The sequence below is a fragment of the Bidens hawaiensis genome, unplaced genomic scaffold, assembly GCF_021521415.1.
Source record: "Bidens hawaiensis isolate Kalapana, Puna unplaced genomic scaffold, B.hawaiensis_p1.1 tig00025243_1, whole genome shotgun sequence".
In the NCBI taxonomy this organism is placed as follows: Eukaryota; Viridiplantae; Streptophyta; class Magnoliopsida; order Asterales; family Asteraceae; genus Bidens; species Bidens hawaiensis.
The window spans coordinates 1-25,581 of NW_027505052.1; the positions used below are offsets into that span (position 1 = coordinate 1).

At 33.0% G+C, this 25,581-nt stretch overlaps 2 long non-coding RNA genes across 2 annotated transcripts; both read left to right on the top strand.

The window, feature by feature from the left end:
- Window positions 1-327: 327 nt before the first annotated feature.
- On the top strand, window positions 328-739 carry LOC143610248 (uncharacterized). Its single transcript, XR_013149558.1, has 3 exons — window positions 328-350; window positions 466-530; window positions 603-739. It is a non-coding gene; the product is annotated as an uncharacterized LOC143610248 (long non-coding RNA).
- Window positions 740-924: 185 nt separating this feature from the next.
- LOC143610253 (uncharacterized) lies at window positions 925-1,798 on the top strand. The gene is made up of 3 exons (XR_013149560.1): window positions 925-952; window positions 1,014-1,088; window positions 1,186-1,798. It is a non-coding gene; the product is annotated as an uncharacterized LOC143610253 (long non-coding RNA).
- The last annotated feature ends 23,783 nt before the right edge of the window (window positions 1,799-25,581 follow it).

Genomic DNA, 25,581 nt, shown 5'->3' on the forward strand with positions numbered 1-25,581 from the left:
AAAAGGTAATATATATATGAGATCAAAATTATATAATATATATAGTTCCCGGTTAAGATAACTGCTTGAAGAACAAATGAGCACCGTTGGATGAAGTTGAAGCAAGATCTCGGCCGTCTAAAGTCATTGAGATTCTTCTAGAAGCGGCAGTTCATGACGGTTCCATCCTGTTTTCTGCAGTTGGACGGTTCATTCCTGATTCCTCTCCACGTCAGTAACCTTCACCTACAACCTCGGCACAACATCATATATAGAGAGAGAGAAAGAAAGCTTCCACCGTTTCTATTCGCCATCGAATTCCAGACCTTTGCCATCGATTTGATTTCCTCACTAAGACACTCTTCGGACAAGTAAGTTTTTAATCTTCGAAATTCCGATTCTAATTTCCGGCAGAAGGAAGATTCATATAATTACAGTGAATCAAACTCATTTGTGTTTTGTATGATAATCGTGTCTTTTGTGCAGTTTCTGAGCTGCTGACCGATGTATTGTTTGTGATTTACGCCATTAGGTTAAAGATGCTGATTTATGTCAAAGAAAATTGAACAAGGTAGCATCAGATGGATGGGAGATTTTATCAATATCTTATGTATGAAATTTAGGTGTTTTTATATTTAATTTAGCCACGGTTTATTGCACCAACTTTTATTTATATTACATTTTCTAACTGATTTGATATCTTACTTGGGCCTTGAAGGTCTTTGTTAATTTGGTAAATAATGAGGAAGACCAGTGTCAATTGATCTGAGTAATCACAGATAGCATCCTAGCCTTGCAAATCATAATTTAACAAGTGGTTGTACGTTTCTTTGTTTTTATTAACGCTTTTGTTAAAGTTTAAATGTTTATAACATGCTTCATGACGAATAGTGGGAATTTTAGCTACTCTGTAGTTGGTGGGCTTATCAGATCAGATCCCCATATAGCTACCTTTGCTAAATCCTGAGCCCATGTAATGACCCATCCAGCTAAAGATCACATCCAAATTGGCTTGATTTTGGAAAATGTGTTAGGGGCCAACATGATCCTACAATTGAAGTCAGCAATAGCCGGAGAACCACAGGAAATATTTCTCATAATTGGGATAGGTATGCTTTATAATCAAAAGACCCTCATATAAATCATCAAAAAGATCTTATTTATTTTGTTATCTACATAATTAACACTTTACTTCCTGCTTGCTAGCATGACTTCAATGGCTGAAGAATATGATATATGTCCTGTTTACGCGGAACCGGTGGCTGGAATGATAAGTATGTTTATAAGAGTGTGGATTCATGACACGGTAAAACACATATAAAAGACGGCATTCTCGAGTTTAGGGTTACTGTAAAAGTTTGGCGTGTCAATCTGCAAACACAATTGACTAAACAGTTTAATATCGGCCCATTAACGTGTTTCAAAGTAAATGGGTCAACAAAAGAACAATATTTATACATATCAGATGTTGTCACTGTAACCCCAAATGACCTCTCATGAACTATTTTCATTGGACAAACTTCCCTTACTAGCTGGTATGGCGTGATTGTTGCTAGTTGTTGAAGGAGATATTATTAACTTATCGTGGTATTCACCATCTGGTATGGTGTTAAGAAGCTTTGTGAACTTGGTGGTAGACTAATGGTAGAATCATTTGATGGAATGGTGTTTTCAAGTGTATTTGTGTGACTGTAACATCAAAAATGGCAATGTTGCTTGATGATTTGTAAACATCTATGGGAATTATTTTTTATTTTTATTATCAGCTTATCATTTTTATTAACTAGTATAAGTTATTTTATTGTTATTAGTATATATGATTATTGGTGGTGGCGGCGGCGGCTTATATCATTATAACATGAAAGTTCCCGTCCACCGGACGGGTATAAAACTAGTTATTTGCGGTTCCCAAATATTTTGGGTGGACGGGTATAAAACTAGTTATTTGCGGTTCCCAAATATTTTGATTGGATGAAACTCAGAATTATGAGCAAGAATCAAGTATGGATTTGTGTATGTTATGATGAACCGGAAAGAACCGCACCCGACTTATTTAGAATCGTATTACAATTAACTTGATCAACAAGTTAATTCTTAATTACACTAAAATCACTAACACATCTTACATGTCAAATTGTATTTTGTTTGTTTGTATTTGTATTTTTCTCAAACTTCTGTCCACTTTTAAAATATATTATAACATATATTATCTATACTATATATAATACATCAAACAAGGGCGAATTAAGACACCCATTTTTAAGTAATTTACAACACTTAAAGCATGAGGTACATGTGTTAGTAAGGGTAAACTTGTCTTTTAAGCACAATCTATTCAACTTACAAGTTTGGTCCCTCATCTTTAACCATATTATGTTTTCAATTTAAGTTGTAAATTAACTTCCCACCATGCTTTATAAACGACTATAACCTTTTCAAACGTTAATATTTTTATAAAAAAAATTACACCATAAAAACGAGCATTTTATTCTCTTTAATTTGGATATGATATTGTTATATAATTTTTTTGATTTTAAATAAATTAATATGTTACTTAGGGGTGTTCAGTGTCGGTTTTGATGGTTTTTAAGTTAAACTTGTGAGTCCAACCGTTAATACTGATTTTTTTGTCTTCCAAAACCAAACTCAACCATTGAAAGTTGAAACCGAATCGTTACCAACGGCCTGGTTCCAATTTGGTTTCATAGTTTAAACTTTAATAATAAATTTAGTTTAAAATAATTATTAATTTAAATGTACCATCAATTTTAACTAAACACCAACATAATATGATACTTGAGAGGATTATAAATAATGATAATTTTAGCCACATAAATGGTAAATATTAATGGAAGATCTAGAACGTGAAATAATAACAACAAAGATCACAAAATGAATCATACTGCAATTAGGTTAATTTGAAGTTGTATAGCCAAGTTATTTGTAATAAAAAGATTATGTTCAATTAAATTTTAACTATATCTAATATATATTACAAAACATATCTAATAATTGATCATAAAAAACATTAAAATGCATTCAACAATTACAGTCTAGTCTGGTTTCATATGGCCGGTTGCCAGTATAAACCGCGAACCTATCATTCACTACGTTTTGAAAATTTTGAAACCGACCAACAAACTGAAAGTAAAAAAAGAAAAAGAAAAAAGAAGTCAAACCAATGATCGGTTTAAACGATTTCAAGGTTTTAACCGAACCATAAACACTTATATTTGTTATGTGATTAACAGGTTCAAACACCCGCTGCATCGCGCGAGCACCCGTCTAGTTAATTAATACTTACTATAATTAAGTAAATTATTTAAAGCAAAAAACAACAATATAAAAGATGAGAGAAAGTTATCAGAAACATTCAAAATTTGAATTTAAAATAGCATGATTTTTAGAATTAATTAAATCTCTATAGTAATAAAAGAAAGGTGTCAATAAGAAAAAGCCTCTCCCCTGACAAGTGGCATGTTCTCCGGTATAATCAGTATTTGGTCGACGGTTACAGAGTTAAACAAAATAAATATCATGTATTAAAAAGAAAAATCTCAAATAAAACATAGCCCACTGTTAATCAAACCCTAATCCCTAATTTCTTTGTCTCCTTCAATAGCCATCGACAGAAGACCGTCTCGTCCTTCCTTCCGATCAATTGCTTTCGAGATACATTTCTGGTAAGCCCTAATCCCTAATTCAGGCGTTTATAGATAAATCATCGGATACAGTTTTCTAATTTTGTTTAAATTGTAAATCGGTTCTCTTTTTTTATGCATTTGGGTTTTGTCAAAAATCTCTAATCAAATCCTTTTAATGTTTCGTTTATATTATTGTTAAAAAATATAGATTACAGATCTGCATATTAGTGGAGATATAGCTTTAAACACAAATTCATCACTTCTTATTAATTTAATTTATTTTTTTATAATTTAGGTTTTCTTCCAATTAATCACATGCTGAATTTAGATGCAAGTTTTACAATTCAGTCTGCATTTATAGTTTTACTGTGTTTTATTCTAATTGATATTATTGATCACGGTTCATTTTCCGAATCATAATGTGTATATTTATTTTATTATATTTATCTAATCATTTTATAAATCAACTAATTCAAGAACAATACTTAAATAGATATTGTAATATGTTTTATTCTAATTGATATGGTAGATGGTGTTTAAGCTAAACAATTTTATTCATATTCATTAATTGTATTTAAGTTAATAATTTGTTATCCTCAAGGTTGTAATTCAAATTAAAAAAAATATATATATATATATAACTGTTTAAAACTGCTTTATGGCGTTTTATTATTAAATAAATGGTTAAAACTTCTTTTATGCAGTTTCTTTGCACATATTTAGCTTAACCGACTTAAGTTGGTTTTGCACGATCTTGTTTTGTTGATGACTAAATACCTATAAAATATGAACCCTCGCACAAACATACTCATTCCTATCTGGTTTCTATTTGGAAAATATTGGTGTCAGTGTTACTCCAAAAACGAGTTCCAGGTATATTATACTTATTATATCATATTTCTTTTCTTTACACGAATTCATTCTATTTTGATACATAACTTTGGGATATATACAGGTTACTTGACAATTCTGACATTACAAAGTTGAGTGTACTTGATGTAACCCTTGATGCTACTATTAAGGTTCGAATTGTCAAGTTGTGTAAGCTACCTTCATTCAAGCATCCTAAGGCTATGTTTGGGATTCCTTATATACACTTCCTTTTCACTTATAAAAGGAGTTTTTGATAAGTTACTCTCCTCTAACTTATCAAAACTCATTTTTCCTTCTTTAAAACCTTAAAAAAGTCACATTAACCAAACACTATTTTAACTTACAAAAGTTAATAAGTTATAAGGAGCTAAAAATAAGGAATCCCAAACACCCCCTAATACTACTCGCGCAATATAATTGATCCTTATGGATGAGGAGGTAACTTTTAAATTGTTCATTTAAATATTTAATTATTTAATGATTATCCTTTACAACTTACAATTCATTCCTTTTTAGGGTACCAAGATTCAAGCAACTGCTATGAATGATTACTCATGCAAGCATGAAAGATTTTTTGTTGAGAAAGAATGTGTTTTTATTCAGAAGATTGCCATGGGTGACAACCTTTCAAGCTATCGATTGACAAGTCATCCTCATACACTGTTTTTGAATTTCGATTCTTTTGTTAAGAGGTGCAATGATCCTTTTGGATCTTTACATGGCTTCTCATTCATCGACTTTGAAATGCTTTAGAACAATTCTTTAACTTAGAATTATGTTGTTGGTAAGTAGTAATATAACTTATATTATATAATTTTCATTATTGTCATGTATGCCATTACATTATTTTACACTAACATACTGTGTTTTCTTTACCTTGTAGATATCATCGGGTATTTTTATACATATTTTGACATGGTTGATCACAAAACAAAAAATGGTATGAAAAATAAAATGAATCCTCAAGTTTTTGACTCAGGGTACGTTATTTTAAATTCCCTTATTTGTAATATATCAATTATGTTACTTAAATTGCATAAAAAAATTATTGTGAAATTTTATTTTATATTTGGTTATGTAGGTCGCGTACTATTTTTGTTACGTTGTGGGAAAGCTATGCTGAGAAGATTAGTGATTTCATGTCACAAAATCCGGACGATGCTACTGCTTTGCAATTTGGAAGATTTAGTTATTCGAATGGTTTTAATTTTTATTATTAATGCATTATTCATTCATCATACTTGCCTTTTGATAGTTTTGATAACTCTTTATTTTACATCCCCAGAGGCGCGTATGTTTCTTATTCCTTCCAAGCTGGTTGTACCTTGTACGTCAACAATGCCATTGCCGAGAAAAGAGCTTTTAAAAAGGTACCATGTCTTTATAGAAAATAGAGATATTGTTGTAAAAACCAAAGAAGGATCTTTAATATATATTAGCGAGCTACATCCATCTTACCTTGCTCTTCAGTATCCATTGTTATTTCCTTACGGTGAAGATTGCTATAGAGTTGATATATCTCGTAGAGGTGTTGGTTCATCTACATCAACCAAACAACAAAATTGTATAACGAGGGAGTTCTTTTCTTATAGAACTCAAGATAGGATGGGCGTGTTCTCACTAAGTCTAAATTCTAGACGGCTTTTCCAACTGGTGTTAGTGGATGGGTACACTATTATCTAGAGACTGAATTACATACCTCGTCAACAAGAGGAGCTAAGATTTGAAAGTTTTGAGAATTTACGTAATTTGTAATGTTGGTTGGTTTTCATGAACTTGTAAAAATATTTGATTTTGTTGTTTTGGGGTATGTATGTTTAAATAATCAATGACTTATGTTTTCAAAATATGTACTAAATATGTTTTGGGTGACTAAATATTATGAATATGTATATGTATGCATCATGAAAGTTTATTTCTTATTTACTGTAACCTGAATTGCTGTTAGTTGTAAAATTGTTATTAGTTAGTTGTAATATTAATACAAATGTAATGTTAATTTGTGTTGGCTGATCATATTTTTGTGATTATAAAACGTGTCAATTTGTTAGGTTTGAAGTTTGAACTTTAATGGAGTAGGACATTCTGTTGGTAATAAGTTATATTAGTTAATTGTAATATAATACAAATAATCATGAGAATATATTACTATATTTTGTAGCTGTATTTTCGCTTTATTTTAGATCCAATTTAGTAAGTTTACATTAAAAAAATATAAAACGTATCAATTTGATTAAAATGAAAATTATAAATGTAAAATTCTGAAAATATAATTGTATTTATATGTAAATTAATATGCTTACAAGATTTATTGTACCCAAACCCGTGTATCACACGGGATTATAACCTAGTTACAATATATTTGATTATAACTAATGGGTTATACAAATTAAACACATGATCCAAGGATATTAAGGATTAAGGAGAATAGAAATTAAAAAAATAAGAGAGAAATTAAAACTAGGAAGGCATGTACTTAGGACACGTCATCTTTATTTTTTATTTTTTTTATTAAAATAGTCAGATTAGATATTACCTCACTCTTCATGAAATATAAAACCTAAAAATGGAAAATGGTAGATATACATTTAACCCATTGATGTGTGGTTCCAACTTTACACGAAGTTTCGTACCACTTAGAAGAGAATCATTGTGTACTATATACTAACTATGGAACAACATGAAAATTTGCTTATTATTTCATTATTTACTTTTAAAGTTATTGTTACCAACATTTTTTTAAAGCATGCTACACAAAATCAACATAAGTTGAAATGTCACATCCCTATATGCCTTTTAAACTGGATGGTGGATTAATTAGTCATGCTATTTTAAGTTTAAGCCTAAAGCCAATCCATTTTTAGTTGTAGACTAGACATGTAATCCCCTTGGTTGTTGGTATGCACAAATGTCTATTATTTTTGCTATAAAATACAATCTGTTTATTGTGAAGTTTGTTCCTAGGGTTATATTTTCTAAAGTGATGGTTAATCGTCTGAAACGAACAAAATCTTGCATTCTCATAAGTTTTTGCCTGAAGCCATTTAAATAAATACTTTAGTTAAACCAGTCACTCGTGATTTTTCTTAATAATCATGTATTTCCGTTACGTGCATATAATCTATTCTCAAAATGTAAAAGAAAAAAGAAAAAAAAGAAACATTTTTTCATATTTAGAAAATCGTTATTCATTTTTAATCTACATGTTTTATTATCTTTTAAAATAAAATATAACATATCATATTTAGAAAATCTTTATTCATTTTTCATGGGTTGATGTTGCGGTGGATGTTATTGTTTTCTCGTTTTACTACAAATTTTATAAAAGTTGTTCTGGTTATTTTTTACATTTTTCATTTTATAAAATCAACGAAAGATATCCGAACCAAGTCTACTAAAATATCCAATTATCCTAATGTAACCGACCACTATAATATCGAAATTCAAGTTAGCGTGGGTTCTCATTCATCGTAGGACAACCGATCACTTTGAATCTAAACGACCAAACAAACGGGCAAACAAGTGTTTTTTTTATATAACATAATAAAAAAAAACCCTAGATCTATTTGTAAAACACTCATCTATAGGGGTGTGCATAAATAGGTCCGGACAGAAAAACCCGAAAAAGACCGAAACCCGGACATGCTCTTTAACATTCGGGTTTTCATCGGGTCAGGTATTCAAGGGAATTCGGTTTCGGGTCGGGTATTGGGCCATGACCCAGGTTAACCGAACTATGTAAGGAGCGACCCAAATCGTGTAATCAAGTATAATAACATATTTAAAACACTTATTTGGTTCCATATTGGTAGGCTGCTAACGATACAAAATCTGGTGACGTCCCAATCGACGTCAGTGTTTGTGAGGTTTTGTTCCGATCGACGTTAGTGTGGGTGAGGATTTGTTTCGATGGCTTATACTTGCATCTTACAAGGACGACGTAAGTGACGTGAGATACAAAATCACAGGTTTATATGGACACCGGAGAAGTACATGAATCATTAATTGCCGGAGAAATGGTTTTCTTTGAAAGAAACGTAGGCAATGAAGAAATATAATGAAATAATTAACTAGTAAAAGTAATCTTTCTTTATCCATCATATACCAAAAGCCAAAGTTTTCTATATGTATGCTACTCATTTATAAAGAATTTTAATTAAAAAGTAAAAAGTTATAAAATACAAGTGCATAAAATGTAAGCTGAAATAATAATATAATAATACATTGAAAACCTGATACGTTGCATGCGTGTACAGTGTAAAGCCATACGTAACGTATCAAAATAATAATTACTAATTTATGTTTTTAAAGTGTTTTCTTCTCTATATTCTCTGTCCCACCTAACCCTTTCTTCTACATCACATTCATAAAGAGTCTCATTGAGACTTGAGGATGATATCCAAGCTTGAAGTTCAATTGGTTTCGGTCTTTTCTATCTACCCGGAGTCGGGTTTCGGTCCGGGTCGGGTCGGTATACACAGATGAACACCCTTACTCATCTCCCCTTGTGCAGCCTCCACTCTCTCTCCACAGAACCACCGTCGGCGTTCGGCTCCCATCTATTCCTCCACGGCACTCATCAGTTGGTTGTCATCGTCAGTCACGCCTCCACGGCACTCGTCTGTTAACGTTCTTGCTTGCAAAAACCAGAAAATTTGTATAGGTTAATTAGTTAAATGCATAATATTCTGTCAATTGGGCCACACTTTTCTACAAATCGTACAACCTAGTTTTGTATTATAAGATATTTTTATTATTAAAATAGGTGGGTATTTATTTTCTTTAGGTTTTCGGATATCCGAATCACAAACCTACTGGATATCCGAAAGGTCCGTCGGATATCCGAAACTTCGAATATCCGCTTTTGAACAGCCCTACCCATGATAGAATGTTGTGAATTTCAATGGAATTCATCTGTTTGCCTATAATCATTAATAAAGTAATCAACTTGTACTCATTTTTTTAAAGAAATTTTTACCATTAAATAATAAATGATATAGATGACTTTTATGTATTATGACTTTTGGGAAACCCGATATCATCTGAAGTTTCAATTATTCCTTCATTCATATCGATGTTAATGCTATTCCTTCCTTGTTAGACTGAGGGGTGTGGGGGTTTCAACAGGGGCGCTAGAGCCTCTCCGCTCGCGCCCCCAGGCGCTAACACCACACCATCAGGGGCGCTAGCGGGGCGCTAGAGGGCAAATAGAGGCAGGCGTGAGCTTGGTAGCGGGAGAAGAGAGAGAGGAAGTCACATTGTTTTTAGCAAAAAGAGCCGTTGGCTCGTATTAAATTAAAAAAAATATATTTTCTTAAACTTTTAATATATACCTTTATAAAATATACTCCATTTCACAATTATACACCTTTTCTCCTAAAATCCTCTCAAAATTAACAAAAAAAAAATGTCGTGGTTCTCGTTTGATTCCGACTCCTCCGAAGAGGATGATTTGCTTCTTCAAGTAGAGGGAGTTTTGACTGCAACCGTGGTGGATCTTTTGCAAAATCAAGCCCAGCAACCTCGAGTCCCGAGAGTTAGAGCACCACCTCGTGATCGTGATCGATCGGGTGCTAACGATACTTTGATTAGGCATTATTTTAGCCCTCAACCGGTATACGAGGAGTCAGATTTTCGAACTCGTTTCCGAATGAGCAGACAATTGTTCATGCGTATAGCAAGTGATTTAGAGGCACGGTATCCCTTTTTTAATAAAGGGAGGATGCTAGGGGTCTCCCCGGTTTTACCTCTCTTCAAAAATGCACGGCTGCTATCCGTCAATTAGCGTACGGCATTTCGTCGGACGCTTTGGATGAGTTTTTACAGATGTCGAAAAGGGTTGCTCGTGAATCCCTTCATTTTTTCTGCCAAGGTAAAAAACATTAATTTTAGTTTTTATTAAATATTTATTACATTTTTTAATATATAGTATATGTTTATAGATTATTTTAATGCCTATAACTATAGATATATATATATATATACTTATATCGTATTTATATACGTAGGAGTCATATCGATTTACTCTCGGAGATATCCGCGTAAACCTACAATGTATGACATCCAACGCATATATGAGGTGCACGCAGAAAAACATGGTTTTCCTGGGATGCTAGGTAGCCTCGATTGTACGCATGTTGGATGGGCTATGTGTCCAACGGCCTGGCGAGGTCAGTTCCACCTTGGTGATCATGAAGGGCCGACCCTTATACTTGAGGCGACGGTGTCACAGGATCTTTGGTTTTGGCATGCTTTTTTTGGTGTTGCTGGGTCAAATAACGACCTTAATGTTATCGATCAGTCACATTTGATCAACGACCTTATCGACGGGGTTGAACCACCTCAAGCTTTTGTTGCAAATGAAGAACTCTTCAAGTACGTGTACTATCTGGTCGATGGTATTTACAACGAATGGGCTTTGTTAGTGAAAGCTTTTACAGATCCAATCGCCGATAAACGGAAGTATTTTACGAAGAAGCAAGAGTCTGCTAGAAAAGATATTGAAAGAGCTTTTGGAGTTCTGAAAAAACAATATTATGTGCTGGCGAACCCGATACGTTATTGGACTCGGGAGAGGATAATGGACGTCGTCTACACGTGTCTGATCCTACACAACATGACGTTAGAAGACGAGGGCAAAGCTATCTGCCAAAACTACCAAGGTGACATTCCGCCACAACCGTCCACAATTAGTGATCAACAAAGACTTCATAACATAGCAAATATCAAGAGCCGTGAGACACACGGGAATCTTCGACATGAGTTGGTTGAACATTTGTGGGCAAGGCGACCCGATGATCCTGTATTAGATTAGTGTTATTATTAAGTATTATTGTTTGTTTAATTTTTAGCATGTTTTTTTTGTAATTTTAATTTTAGATATTAATGTGTTTTTTTATTAATGTGTGTTTTTTTAAATATTTTATGTGTTTTTTTAATAATATGTTATTTGAATATATTTATAAAAAAGAAAAAAAAAATTTCGCTGAAGCCCCTCCACACCAGGGGCCAGGGGCTCCACCAGGGGCTCCAACACCCCCCTTATTCAGTTTATCTCTCTGCCACACGTCATAATATTATTGGTTCTTGGCTCAGCTGGAGCCCCCACTAAAGCCCCCACACCCCTTAGTCTTATTGGCCTTCAGGGCTCATTTACAAATCCGTCGATCTAGAGTTGAATGTTGTGAATTCCAATGGAATTCATTTGTTTATTTAATAAACCATATTTATTTATTTATTTATTTAACTACTAACATAGAAAGTGACTTTGGGAGATAACGGAAGAGGTTTGCGTCAAAAGCTTTTAGTTTGTCTTGCCGTCCTCGTTTCTGCTGTGGTTGTGTCGTCTATCATCATATGGGTGATTCTTAGTCAATGGCTTGGGTCGAATCCTCCCACCCTCCAAGCTTGAAATGTGCCCAATGTTGCCATGTCTCTAACAAAGCCAATTATAATCAAGATACAACTGTGTTCGTCGCGGCCACTTTCGCAATTGATGAGATAGTTGCCACACACCATTTTATCCAAGTGAAAGAGGTTGGATCTAATCATTATCTCGTTGTAAGAGTTGGTGACCACTTCAATTTGACACTCTTGGCCCATTGAGGGCGGTGGCATGATACATGGATTAAGAAAGTTAAGTATATAAATTTTTTACCACAACAGATCGAACTGGAAACTGAAGAGCATGTTAGCTTACTAACCTAAAGACTGTTGTCACCGGGTTTTCTGTGGGTCACTTTATACAATGATACCCGCTATATCTCAAGGCACAAAACCTTTAAACTGTTTCCAAAGAAAAGTCATTTAAATTACGTGGCAGATGTATCGGTTTCAGTTCTGCAAACTTATGGAATGAGATCCAGTAGGTCTGAGCCCACCTGATATCTGAAGAAGACGAAGATGATACCAGTAGGTCTGCTTAATCTAAGACTGTTTGTGTGATTATATTTTTCTGTCCTGTTAAAGACAGAAAAATATAATCACACTACTAGAATCATAATATTAAATATTCTAGATTAATTACCATCAATCTACAAATCAATGGGCCAATTATTTTAATTGAAGCATCAAACGCTCTTCTAGTATCATCTTCAATTTCTTCAAATATGAGGTGGGCGCAGACCTACTGGAGCTCAATCCATAAGTTTGCAGAACTGAGACCGAGACTTCTGCCACAGAAGTTAAATGGCATGTCTTCTTTGGAAACAGTTTAAAGGTTTTGTGCCTTGAGATGTATCGAGTATCGCTGTATAAAGTTACCCATAGAAAACCCGGTGACAACACCTGTTGGGTTAGTAAGCCAACATACTCTTCAGTTTCCGGTTCGATCTGTTGTGGTAAAAACTCTATATAGTTAACTTTCTTAATCCCTGTATCATGCCACAACTCTCCATGGGCCAAGAGTGTCATATTGAAGTGATCCCCATCTTATAACCAAAACATGTTTTGATCCAACCTCTTTCACTTGAATAAAATGGTATGTGGCAACTGTTTCATCAATTGCAAACGTGGTTGCGACGAACACGGTTTTACCTTCGATTATAATTGGCTTTGTTACGAACAATCCAACAATGGTTATGTTTCGACGGTCGGAGGATTAGACCCTATCCACTGACCAAGAATCACCCAAACGGGACAACCACAACAGCAACGAAAATGGCCAGACAAAGTAAAAGCTTTCAAAGCAAAACTCTACGGTTATCTCCCAAAGTGACTTTCTGTGTTAGTAGTAATAAATAAATATGTTTTAATAAATAGATAGATGAATTCCATTGGAATTCACAGCATTCAACTCTAAATCGACGGATTTGTAAATGGGCTCAGAAGCTCAAGATCAAGAAAGGAATAACATCGATATGGATGAAGGAATAATTGAAACTTTATGTGACATTCATTAATTTCGGGTCTCGTTTGTATTCGTTTATCATGTAAACCAACCCATTTTGTAAACCAAAGCTTATGATATAATCAAAATGATGGATTTTTTGTTAAAATATTGTTTTACACTTATTGGGTCTTGAAAACATTCTTTTTGGTCCTTAAAACTCCTTAAAATGACTTAAACCAAACTTTGGGGACTATTATTGCCATTTACCAAAAACTTGTTTGACCATTTCAGCCATCACATGCATCTTTACCCTATTTGTATGAACCATACTCTTACCATTATAAAAGCAAGGCTCCATACACCATTTTGGTTGTTCATCTTCTCCAAAATCTCTCTCAAATCCAAGTATTCATCTTCAACATTTTGTTATTTTGATTTCTTAAGGTCAACTAACTATAGTTTTTTATTTTAACTTGTTCATCTAATATTACTAACACTTGAATATGGTGGTATAACATATATATAATACACACCCCTTGTTTCCTTTATTTGTTACTTCACCGACTCTGGTTGGTTAAGTTTCGAACGTCATAAGGCAAGGCTTCATGGAGGACTTCGTGTTCTTGATATATATATATACACACATAACTTATTATACATATCACTTATGACTAACTTCTGAACCTTTTAGTTTGTTCATCTTATTTACAAGTTCCATGGTGTGGGTTTGTATAAGACTAACCTCGGTTTAACCGAAACTAGTCCAAACTGGAAACCGAACTTTTGTTTACTAATTTTGTTAAAATAGTTGTTTAAACATGTTTATTGCTAGATTTGAGTTTCAAAAATCATTTTTACAAGTTCTTTGATATTAAGCATATGAAATCCATCTATGAACTCGTTGGGAGATGAAAACCGAACTAAACCGAAACTTTTGCTTAAAAGACTTGTAGTTAACTTTTTAGTTGTAAAATTTAAGTTTTCTTCATTTATAAACCAATATACAAGTTTTATGATATTTGGGTATGTAGAAACCATCTATGAACTATTTGTGAGATGGAGACCGAACCAAACCGAACTATACCGACTTTTACTCGCTTAAGACACACAAGTGTGTTTTTAGCTATCAAGACTTGTATATTTCTTTAAAAATAGTTTACAAACTGATTTTAATTATTTTCTTAAGTACTTGGAATTGTTGGATCCAACTTGATCTCATCACATAGTTTGGACCGACAAAACCGACACTTGCTTAACGTGCGTTGTTTGTTCTAAACAATAGATCTACATACTTGGTTAAGTGTTAGTATATTTTAATGAGTTATCTAATAACAATTAATATGTTGGAAAGTTGACTTTGGGTTTGACCATTTGTCAAGACCCGAATCGACAACCCGAACACTCGTTAAAAACCCGTTTTAGTATCCCAAGGGAACTTGCATTTTAGCATTTTTCCCACCTTATTACTTAACATTGGTTAAGTAAATATTAAGGTTAGATACTTTAACCCGGTTTCGAGCAAACTTACATTTTTAAAGGATTGTTATTATAAATTCTTAAATAGTTACATTTTAAACCTTGAACTTTGATTGTTTACTTTTTGCAACAATTATTTTATTTAAAGATCTTCAAGACAACCATTCTAAATCCAAGATTTTATTGTCATTTAGGCCTTGCTCGTTAAACTTCATCCATCCGGTTATTCATCTTTTACCGATCAAGTTTTATACATGAACGTGAGTAACTTCATACCCCGTTTTCTATCTTTTGTTTTGGGGTGACATTTCATACTTATTCAAATCAAATGCTTTATACTTGAGTCTTAAACCACAAACGTTGTTGTATACTTTACTTGAATAATTGCTCGATTTGGTGTTCTATGCTTATATGCCTATGTGTTTATCGCTTTCGGTTGGTGGAATCTATAAATCCTAGATTACTTGGCATCCCTTGTAGCAATGTGTCGTTAACGTAATGCAATTAACGATATTCTATTAAATCCTAGACTACTTGGCAATCCCTTGTAGCTAGGTGGCGCTAACGTAATTCTATTAGCGATTGTCAATTTATCCAAGTTTATAGCTATTATTTATGGTTTTGTATACTAGTTTTGTGGCTTTTCATACTATATATCTATTGTTCAAACTTATGAATTGTTCGCCAACCTTTGTGTTGAAAACTTTATTTTATGAAATGTTACAGGTTTACATCTTGGTTGATTATGGAGTTCGGTGAAGAAAATGACACAAATACCGTTAGGATATTAGCAAAAATGAACAATATTTGATTTGCTATATTTTGTTGTATTTGACTTATGAATATTTTTTTTTGTGACATTTTCGATGTTGTGAAATGAAATGAGTTTGTTAAATATTGTCGCTTTAAATAGTGTCATGCGCTTATGGGCAATCGTTACACCTCGGCATGTTCCGCCGCCTTTGGTCGGGGTGTGACACTTTAGATGATATCAGGTTTCCTAAAAGTCATAATATATAAAAACCATCTATATCATTTGCTATTCAATGGTAAAAACTTCATTAAGAAAAGGAAAATTGGATTTTAATAATCCCAACTTAACGCAGTTGGCCGATAATAATCCCAACTTTGAAAATAGTTGTCACTGATACCAACTTTCACACTATTTGTTTTCATTGGATCACCGTTAAAAAAAACTTAACGACGTTAAGTTTTTTCCAAATTTCAAACTGATATTTTAGGGCTTTTGATCGGAATGAGGATACGAGTCGATTGATGTAAAACTTACCATCAAACGGTGGTCCAAACGACTAAAGGATGCTTCAATTCCGATGTTTAAACTTTTAATTAACAAAAATCAAACCGTTTAAAGCGTCATTTCGAGCTAAGTTTTACATCAGTCGATTCATATTCTCATTCTGATCAAAAGCCCTAAAATATCAATCTGAAATTTGAAAAAAACTTAACGTCGTTAAATTTTTTTTAACGGAGGTCCAATGAAAACAAATAGTGTGAAAGTTGGGACCAGTGACAGCTATTTTTAAAGTTAGGATTATTATCGGCCAACTGCACTAAGTTGGGATTATTAAAATCCAATTTTCCTTAAAAAAAAATGAGTACAAGTTGATTCCTTTATTATTGATTATAGTCAAACTGATGAATTCTATTGGTTTGAGACGTGGTTTCTATTTGATGATTGTGCTTGTGTGTGCTTCTTTTGCAGCCAGAGAGTTATCCACAAGCCACTTCTACTCCTCTACAAGATTGATGCCTTCTCTTCTTCCATTTTCTCGGCGCCTTCTCTTCTTCTACACAGCTTTGAACGGTGATATGGAGATGCATCCTCGATACGCAACACATCTATTTCAGGCCGAAGGTAAGATCTTGGGTTGTTAAAATTTATTTAACTGATACTTATTCGTCAAACTGATGAATTCTAACGGTTGGCAAGGTCGCTATTTGTAGCGCTCATAGAGAAGAAGAGATCGGAGTTTCAAACAAAGGTTTTCGGCAATCGACATGCTGAAGGAAGCCATGGGTTTTGTGGTGAATTTAAGTTATGATGTTGATACTGAGACATTGGCTTATCCTTTCGAACAAGTTGATGTTCTTTAGATTTTTGAGGTATTGACTATAAATGCTATTAACGTGCAGATTCTTGCTTTTAAGATTGTGGGTTTCGATTGAAATTGAGGATTTTATGTTGGTTTAGGTTATTTATAACACGGAGGTTTTGGGTTTGTGACTGAGTATTGTTGAAGAAGTAGATATCTTTCAAAACTTTATATCTGCTTTTTAAGAATGTTTCAATCTATATGCCTGAAAACTTTGATGTTGATATTCATGTACCATAAAATCTTATCCTGACAGTTTGTTTTTTGTCATCTACAGCCGTGACGTTATCCTCAATATTCAAGTAAGGTTCTAATTATAGCCATATTTATCTTATTCTTTTATGTTATGTTTTTAATGATAAACCTTCATTGTTCGGAACCTTTTACAAGTGGTTGAAACCAGGTCAAAAAGACTGCAGACAATTTTGGAATACCATTTGAAGATTTTGTAAAATACATTAAGAAAAGAGGATACGATCTTCATGATGTGGAAACCTATGGTAAGACAAATCATAAAACGAATGCATAAAAATCGTAAAAAGAGAAACCTTTGTGTTAGTTTATTTGTAATTATTGTGTGTATTGATTCATTTACTTTTATTCTTTAGATGCTTCGAGATACGGGATATGTAACGGCGATAGTGGAGGATAGAACAAAGCAGGTTCTTTTATAATCCCTCAAGGATCATTTTGTTAAGAGGTTAAATTATTTTTGAAATATTATACTAATCATAAAAGATGAGGGCCGGAATAAGTTCCTTGCCAGTCACCGACACCCTTCGTTCATCGGTTACCTTGAAATAGACATGTCGATGAATGTGTTTAACACTTTCATTTATCGTTGTTTAAAAGGTGACCCTGATATAGACACGCCAGCCGTTCATCTATGTTTATCATTGGCTTTTCATCACTCAGTTGGTGTTCCTATTAAGGTGCGTATCTTAAACCATTTAACTTACTGAATATAACACAAAGGTCAGTTTTTGTAGAGTATGCCCAAATTGCATTTAACACAAAGGCCAGGATGGTCAGTATAGCTAGAGTTATGGGCAATTGTGGTTGTCATGGTCAGTTTTTTGTAGAGGTTATGCCCAAATTGCATTTAACTATGACAAGTAACAAATTGCGAGTGAGAATATAGGGAGGTTTATTTGGTTTTGCTTACAAGATTCCAACTTTAGATTGAATCTTGAAAAGCAAATATATGGTGTTTTTTTTTAAATCAGCCATATATATAGCAATATCAAAGTTTTCAATCATTTAGACTTGAGATTAATGGTTTTGTGGCTCATATTTTGGGTTTGTAACTACGACTGAAATTTGTTACCCACTATGTGTTTTCCTTAATCAAGGGTGGTTTTAAAGCGCTTTCATGCGCTGTAAAAAAATGACTATAATTATTAGTATATTTATTAAAAAATAGGCATGTAATTTCCATCCTTCCAACTTTGGCTTCACATGTTGAGTCTTTAATCACAAATACAGTACAGATCCTATCCGACCATGCACATCTGATAGTGTAGATTACTCAACTTTTGACTCAAACTTAGGCAACTATAAATTTGGTTTTAGATGTTCAAAAAGTGAAAAAACTGGTTTCTAGGTCATATAGGAAGATCTCGAAGATTCCGCCCCGGGAATAATTTTACCAAAACAAGATGATTTTTTTGCTAAGAGGACAAGGCTATAAACAGATTTAATGTCAGCAACATTGTTGATGAACCATTTGATCGTACAGCAATTTAATAAAACGTAATATTATTAATCAATCTGCATTGTTGAAAAGTAGGTATGTGAAGTAGCAACAATTACCACCTAACAACTATAAAGATATACCAACCTTTTTGTACATCCTTTAGCAGCTTCAAGTTTGGACTTCTTGGATGATGTAGTGTTTTGTACATTTTAATTGAAGTTTGTTGTTCTTTATAGATGCCTGCAATATGGCTCCGTTTATATGATTCACAGTATTATTAAATGGGGCATTTTCCAAACATGTCAACCTGATATGTCGAACATTTCGCCTGTATCCGTTCTACAAACGATGCTTTAACCCACCGCGCAACGTGCAGGGGACTAACAACTAGTTAAAGAATAAAACACAGATGTAACAGTTGAGTAATTATTAATAGCAAAAGAAAGATTCTTTGCACACATTATTAACCTTTGTGAAGTATAAAGTGAGATTTTGGGTGGAGTCTTGTTGGTTTTTTAAGATATAAATATTAGAATTGATTCTAGTTTATTATCATGGCTAGTATGGTTTATTAAAAAAGTACGGTATACTTTGTTTGAATCATCGTATAAATAAAGTCTGGCCAAAAACATGAGAATCGATTCGGGTTTAACTTTTATCACTTCTATAGAGAACCATGACTTGATAAAAAAAAGTATGCCATGTTCTCGTGTTGGTTTGTTTTAATCACCATTTGAATGAAGTTTGGTTTAGTTTAGACGTGTATAAACGTGTCGTTTCATAGTAAAACAACAAAAACATATTGCAATCACTTTTATGTTTCAAATGAACGAGTATTGTGTTTAACGTTATAAAGATACAAGAAAATGTTGTGTGTTAACCTATGTATTGTAGAAATTGCAACAAATACCTTTTTAACATAGAGTTAATATCTTTTAAATCTAATAAGAGTTCATTGCAAATTGTACTAATCCATCAATTCGAAGCTTGTGAATTAAACTAATTGATAAACTAAAGCTTTTTGAAAATGGAATTGATTGACGATTTGAAGCTTGCAACTGAGATTATTTAAACAACCAAAAATTCAAAAAACAGGGTTTGATATGTTGTCGTGTATTACACTTCAAAGGTTTTTAAAATGGTAACTAGAGTAATTATTTTCCTTAGTAGAGTAATTATATTATTGGATGTTATAACCTAAACACATAACTAGAGTAATTTTGTCCTAAGCATATTAATAATGTAAACATAAAAATTAGAGTAATTTTTAATTTCAAGCAGCATACTTTTATATCATAAGTAGAGTAATTTTCAATTGCAAGTAGTGTAATATTATTATAAATTGAGTAATTTACATTTTCAAGTAGCGTAATTATATAGTATAATATTATTACAAATAGAGTAATTTTTATTTTCATGTAGCGTAATTATATATTACAAGTAGAATAATCAACATTTATAAGTAGAGTAATTTGTGAAATGGGGGGTTCATAATTTGTTTGATTTCATAATTACTTTAGTTATATAAATAATTACTCTAGTAGAGTAATTTTCATATCTTCTACATCTGAACATCCTTTAAAACCCTAAAAACTTCATAATCTTTAATCGATTGGTTAGTGCATTATGTGGTTTCAATTGAACAATCCCAAAACTCAAATTGAAGTGTGCAGCTCATGATTCTGATTCTAAAATCAAATTAATTTGGTGAAGATGTCGAGCGATTTTGATGAAATTTGGGAAACAGTTTGATGGAAGTGATTAAATTTGATGAAGATGTTGAGCGATGTTTATTTGTGAAGGTGTAGAATCAATTTCTTGTTAGTTATGGCTATGCCACCGCCCAAATTTCAATTTTTGTTTAGTTCGCATGTTTAATACCATTTTTTAATTTGTATGATAACTTCCCCCTATATAAAAATTGTTTTTTTCTTTATTATACTTTTAACCATTTTGATTTGCCCCTATTTTCGGCTTTCATTGACGAAATTTTTTAATCTTATCATAGTTGATACTAATAAGTAATACTAAATTTAGTGAAAATCATTTTTTTAAGTCAAATTTCTTTTACTTCTCAATGACTTAAATTCATAACGTTCGAGAGGCTTTCTCTTTATTACTGGGCCAATAATGCTAAAACTAGCGGGATTTATTTCTAGCTCATCTGTTAATATACTAAACAGTTTGCTACATATATCATTAAGGGTGTGTTTGGGATTGCTTATATAAGTGAAAAAAGACTTTTGATAAAAAAGACTTATAAACTTATGAAATTTTAAAAACAAGTTTTTAAAAGAATGTTTGGATTAGCTTATGTGTTGGGAAAAACCAAAATGACTAAAAGGGACACTCTTTTTTAAAGGAGTGTAATGGGGTTTAAGGGTGAGAGGGGTGTAATAGGTTAATCAAACTCATTAAGTTAATAAGTTTCAAATTTCTAACTTTTCTAAGGCCTTTTGGTTTGCCAAACACCTTATACACTTTATTAACTTTTCAAGAAGTTTATTGGTTATAAGTTGATGAAAATAAGGAATCTTAAACACCCCCTAAGTTCTCATCTTATAAGAAAACTATACCTATGTGAAATCTAATTTGTAGTAAGAAAAAATAATTATTTTTGAAAAACCAACAAAGACCGGTCATCCGGGTATACATGGAAAATGGTCGCCCACGTCCGCAATCACAGGTAGGGCTGATGATGTGGCTTGTCATCGATTTTAGGGGAAACCCATCGCCTGAAGACACACAATAATAAAGTTCATTACTCATATGATATTTTATCACCAATGTGACTCATACACATGACCTTCCATAAAAAAATCATTGGAGCAGCTGAGCTTAAGAAAAATAGATAATTGTAGCTTTGAAAGAGGAAATATAATTATAGTATGTCACAGTGGGCTATGTTTGTTATAAAATATCGTAATGCGTTCTACGTTTATATAAAACTAGCTTTATAAACTCGTGTATTACACGGGATAAATTAATGTATAAATTACAATAAATAATTTAATATAAATAATAAAAAGATAACTAAGCCTCTTTATATTATGTAAAAAAAATGTATTACAAATATAGTCGTATTATATCATCAAATATATTTGACTTTTAAATCGAGAATGAGTTGTTCTACAATCGGTATACGATAATGAAGCAATGCCACTGAATGAAATTTAAAACAATAAGGTCTTTCGATGTGAAAGATATAGCTAAAGTCTTTCACAAATTTTCAATATTTAATAAACATGGTTTGTTGTAAATTTTTAAATTTCACCAAGTATGTTGTGAAATATATTCTAACAATGTACGTTAGTATAATATGTAAATATTTATTTGTATAAAGATGCATAGATATAATACAAATAGAGTTTAAATAAAAATGAAAATTTTTATTAGATATAATTTAATAGAGTGTAAAAGGAAAGTGAATAATTTTTTATATTTGCCATATATAAATTTTAAAGGGAAAAAAGTTGTAAAGATTAACCACAAACTGACACGTGTCACAATTATTTTACTTTATTAGAATATGTTGATATTAATTAATCTTAAAAGTCACCTGAGAACATAAAAGTAATATTATACCATTATCGTATTTCAAGTGATTAGAAATTCGTTGAGTGTAAATACAATATTAAATAAGAGTCTCCAACGTTTGAAAATAAAAAAATGAAAAAAATAAGAAAATATAGGATGAGTCTACCAATAATATAAGAAACACATGTTCGACGTGTAGAAGTACGCACCACACTGGTCAAGGTGGGCCTTACTTATCAAGCTACGTAAAACATCAATTCTCAAAACTACAGACAAAAATTCGCCAAACACTTTAGATATTTTTCCTTTGCTGACTCGTTAACCTAATTATCCTATTATTAAATTTATAATACTTAATGAGTTATGTCATGACGATAATATTAATAGGATTTATACCTTGACGTATATGTAGATTTAATAATAGGATTTTTATGGTTTACAAGTTTCATTCGTGACAAAATGTTATGTATTAGTCAGGAATTTTACTACAATAGGCCTTCAAGTGATGGGTTTCTTCTAAATTTGGTGGTGGGTCGAGTCACCCGCACTGTCTATGGTCACAAGCGAGAGTGGCCTTTTGCTAATGAAAATACCCGAGTGGTCGGACTTTGTTGATTGTTAAAGAAAAAGAAACATTTTCCCAACACATCTTAATACCTCTTTGCTACAAACTTTTTTTATTTTCTTTTGGTAGTCAAGTAGTATTAAGGAAAGAAAACACTATATCAAATTACCAATAATCTATCATCCAATAATCTATGTATTTAACTTAGTTATATCCGTTAAGTTGCTTACTTCCATGGGTAATTATGTCTATTCAAAAGGGAGTTGCGATGTAGCTTGTTGTCTGTTTACCTGCCACTTCATTGTAATCGTTTGAAATGTTATATTCGATTAATATATATGAACTATTAAAATACCATAAAATTCCAATTTGCCATTATATATTATACAATCTAATTCTAAATTATATCAATGAACGGAATATTTATATTATATGGTATCTTTGGGAAAAATACAAATACAAACAAAGAAAATGCAATTTGACATGTTAGATGCGGTTTGAATAAAACACAGATGTAACAGTTGAGTAATTATTAATAGCAAATATGGGACCCGTTTACTTTTCATAAAATTTCGTGCCCATAAAGTGGCGGCTAAGGCTTAGCCGCCTTAGCCGGATTCGATGACGTGTCAGTTGTTTATTGGTCAAAAAACCAAAGATTGAAGAGATCTAGGCTAAAATAGACATGTTTATTGTAACATCACGTAAATATTGGGCAAAAAATGCCAAGTTTCCAAAAGTCAAGGGACCAAATTCGTTAATATTCAAACTCAAGGGGCTAAAATGAAAATTCTAATTTTCTGACCCATCGCGCTACCCGATGGTTCAGAAAAGACACCCATCGCGTACCGCGATGGGGTGTCTGACACGTTGTGACACGTGTGCCACGTGGCACACGGTGGCACCGTCTGCCGCCACGTGTCACCACGTGGCAAAACGTCCGCCACGTGTCGCCACGTGGCAGGTCTAGAGGGTGACTGGCCGAGCCTATGTCGCGGTACGCGACAGGCTAAGCCAAGGCCCGTCGCGTACCGCGACGTGATCCAATTTTGGCTATAAATAGAAGAGCCACGGGTTCTCACAACTCACACCTCAAAACACACACATTACTCTCTCTCTCTCTCTCTCTCTAACATCTCTCTAAACCTTGAAGTTCGTGCCCTCGATCCATCTCGATAACCGTGCGTCGATTCCTCGTTTTCCGTGCGCATTACCTTGATATTCATACCACTCCCCGACAATACTCCAATCAAGAAGGAGGTGCTGCCCCAACGTCCCGATGATCATCTCGAAGTACATGTCGTGAAGAGTTGGCGTCTCGATAAGTGAGTCCAAGGGGAAATGATTGATCAAGCGTGTGTTGATAAGGGAAATAGAGTTGAAGTGCTGCCCAAGTGAGCAGGGTCTATTAAGCCAAGAAAGGTAGGCATAATGCCCAAATAAAATAATAATAAAATATTATAAAGGCTTAATACCTCAAGTCGAAGTTATTATCGATAAACAAAGAAATATATAACAAAGAAAATAAAGAAAAGAATAATGAAATATATATGTGTGAAAATATATATATGTATATGATTATTCTTTATTATAAAATATATTATTTAAGAATAATGAGTATTCTTAAATAATAAAGAAAAGGAATACGTTTCTTAATGAAAAAGAAACGTAGGGTTTTTATGAATAAACTAAAGGTTTATAACTATTACTTTTCAACTAAATGTTTTAAAGTAAAAAGAAATACTGAACTAAAGGGTCATCGAGATAAATAAGACTAAAGGTCTTAAGCCGGATCGTGTATCCGACTAACAAAAAGTTATACTCGTACTATAGGTACGAGATAGCAAGAGAAAGACTCACGGACGGTGTTGGAAGCCGATACCATTGAAAAGGTGAATACGCCCCACTTTTACATACTTGTTTTCAAACAAACAAACGTGTTATGTGTAAAACTTTACATGAGGCTACGTGTCTCTAAAAACATTGTAAATAAGAGTATAAGCCTAGCCCTTAGGCTGTGGTATACGTTTGTCTGGATCCTTAAATATGTGGAACGCGGTGGGCACATCGCACCACGCTTGGTCACGACCTCCAGCCATGATGGGTCGGGCCTAAGTTACGTCCGAGTGAGACTGACCATGTGTATTATATTTATGGTGCCTAAGTTATGTCGAAACGCTGCGGTGTTTTGCTGAGGTGACCTAGTGTAGAGACTCGAGTTTATGATGATTGTTTAACTTGATTATTCCTAAGCCAAGATGGGCCGAGACTTACGTGGTCTCGAGGGGTGATTAAGTAAAGAAAATATTTTTAGCATCAGCATATTCTCCAGCATTCGTTGCTGACATATTTTATAACATTTTGCAGGTAATCAAGATTAGAGCTTGAAAGACGAAGAGCTCAAGAATCCGATGGCTCGAATAATTTTGTGTGAATATTAAAATATGGTGGTTTTGTAAAACTCATAACAAGTAAACTTAAAGGAGACTTTCGTCTCGTATTATGTAATGTAAATACTATAATTTTGATCCTCATGTTTTTATAAAGTCTTCCGCATTAACCCGCTACTCTGATTTATTTACAAATGTGGTATCAACTATTGATCACACTCCTAGGCCTAAGATGGAGGTTTGACAGGTTGGTGTCAGAGCCATCGATCTTAGCGAATTGGGTATCATAAAACAATACCCAATCTTCGTTCCAAGCATAGGAAATATTTACTTGTTTATTTGAATTAGGGATAAGATTGGTTTGTAACCCTTTATTTCCCTCTCCTCTATCTAAACCACCTATCAAGATGTCTTTCAAGAAATTAATGGAGTATTATGATAATGAAGCAAGAAGGGCAAGAAAATATTACAAGTTTC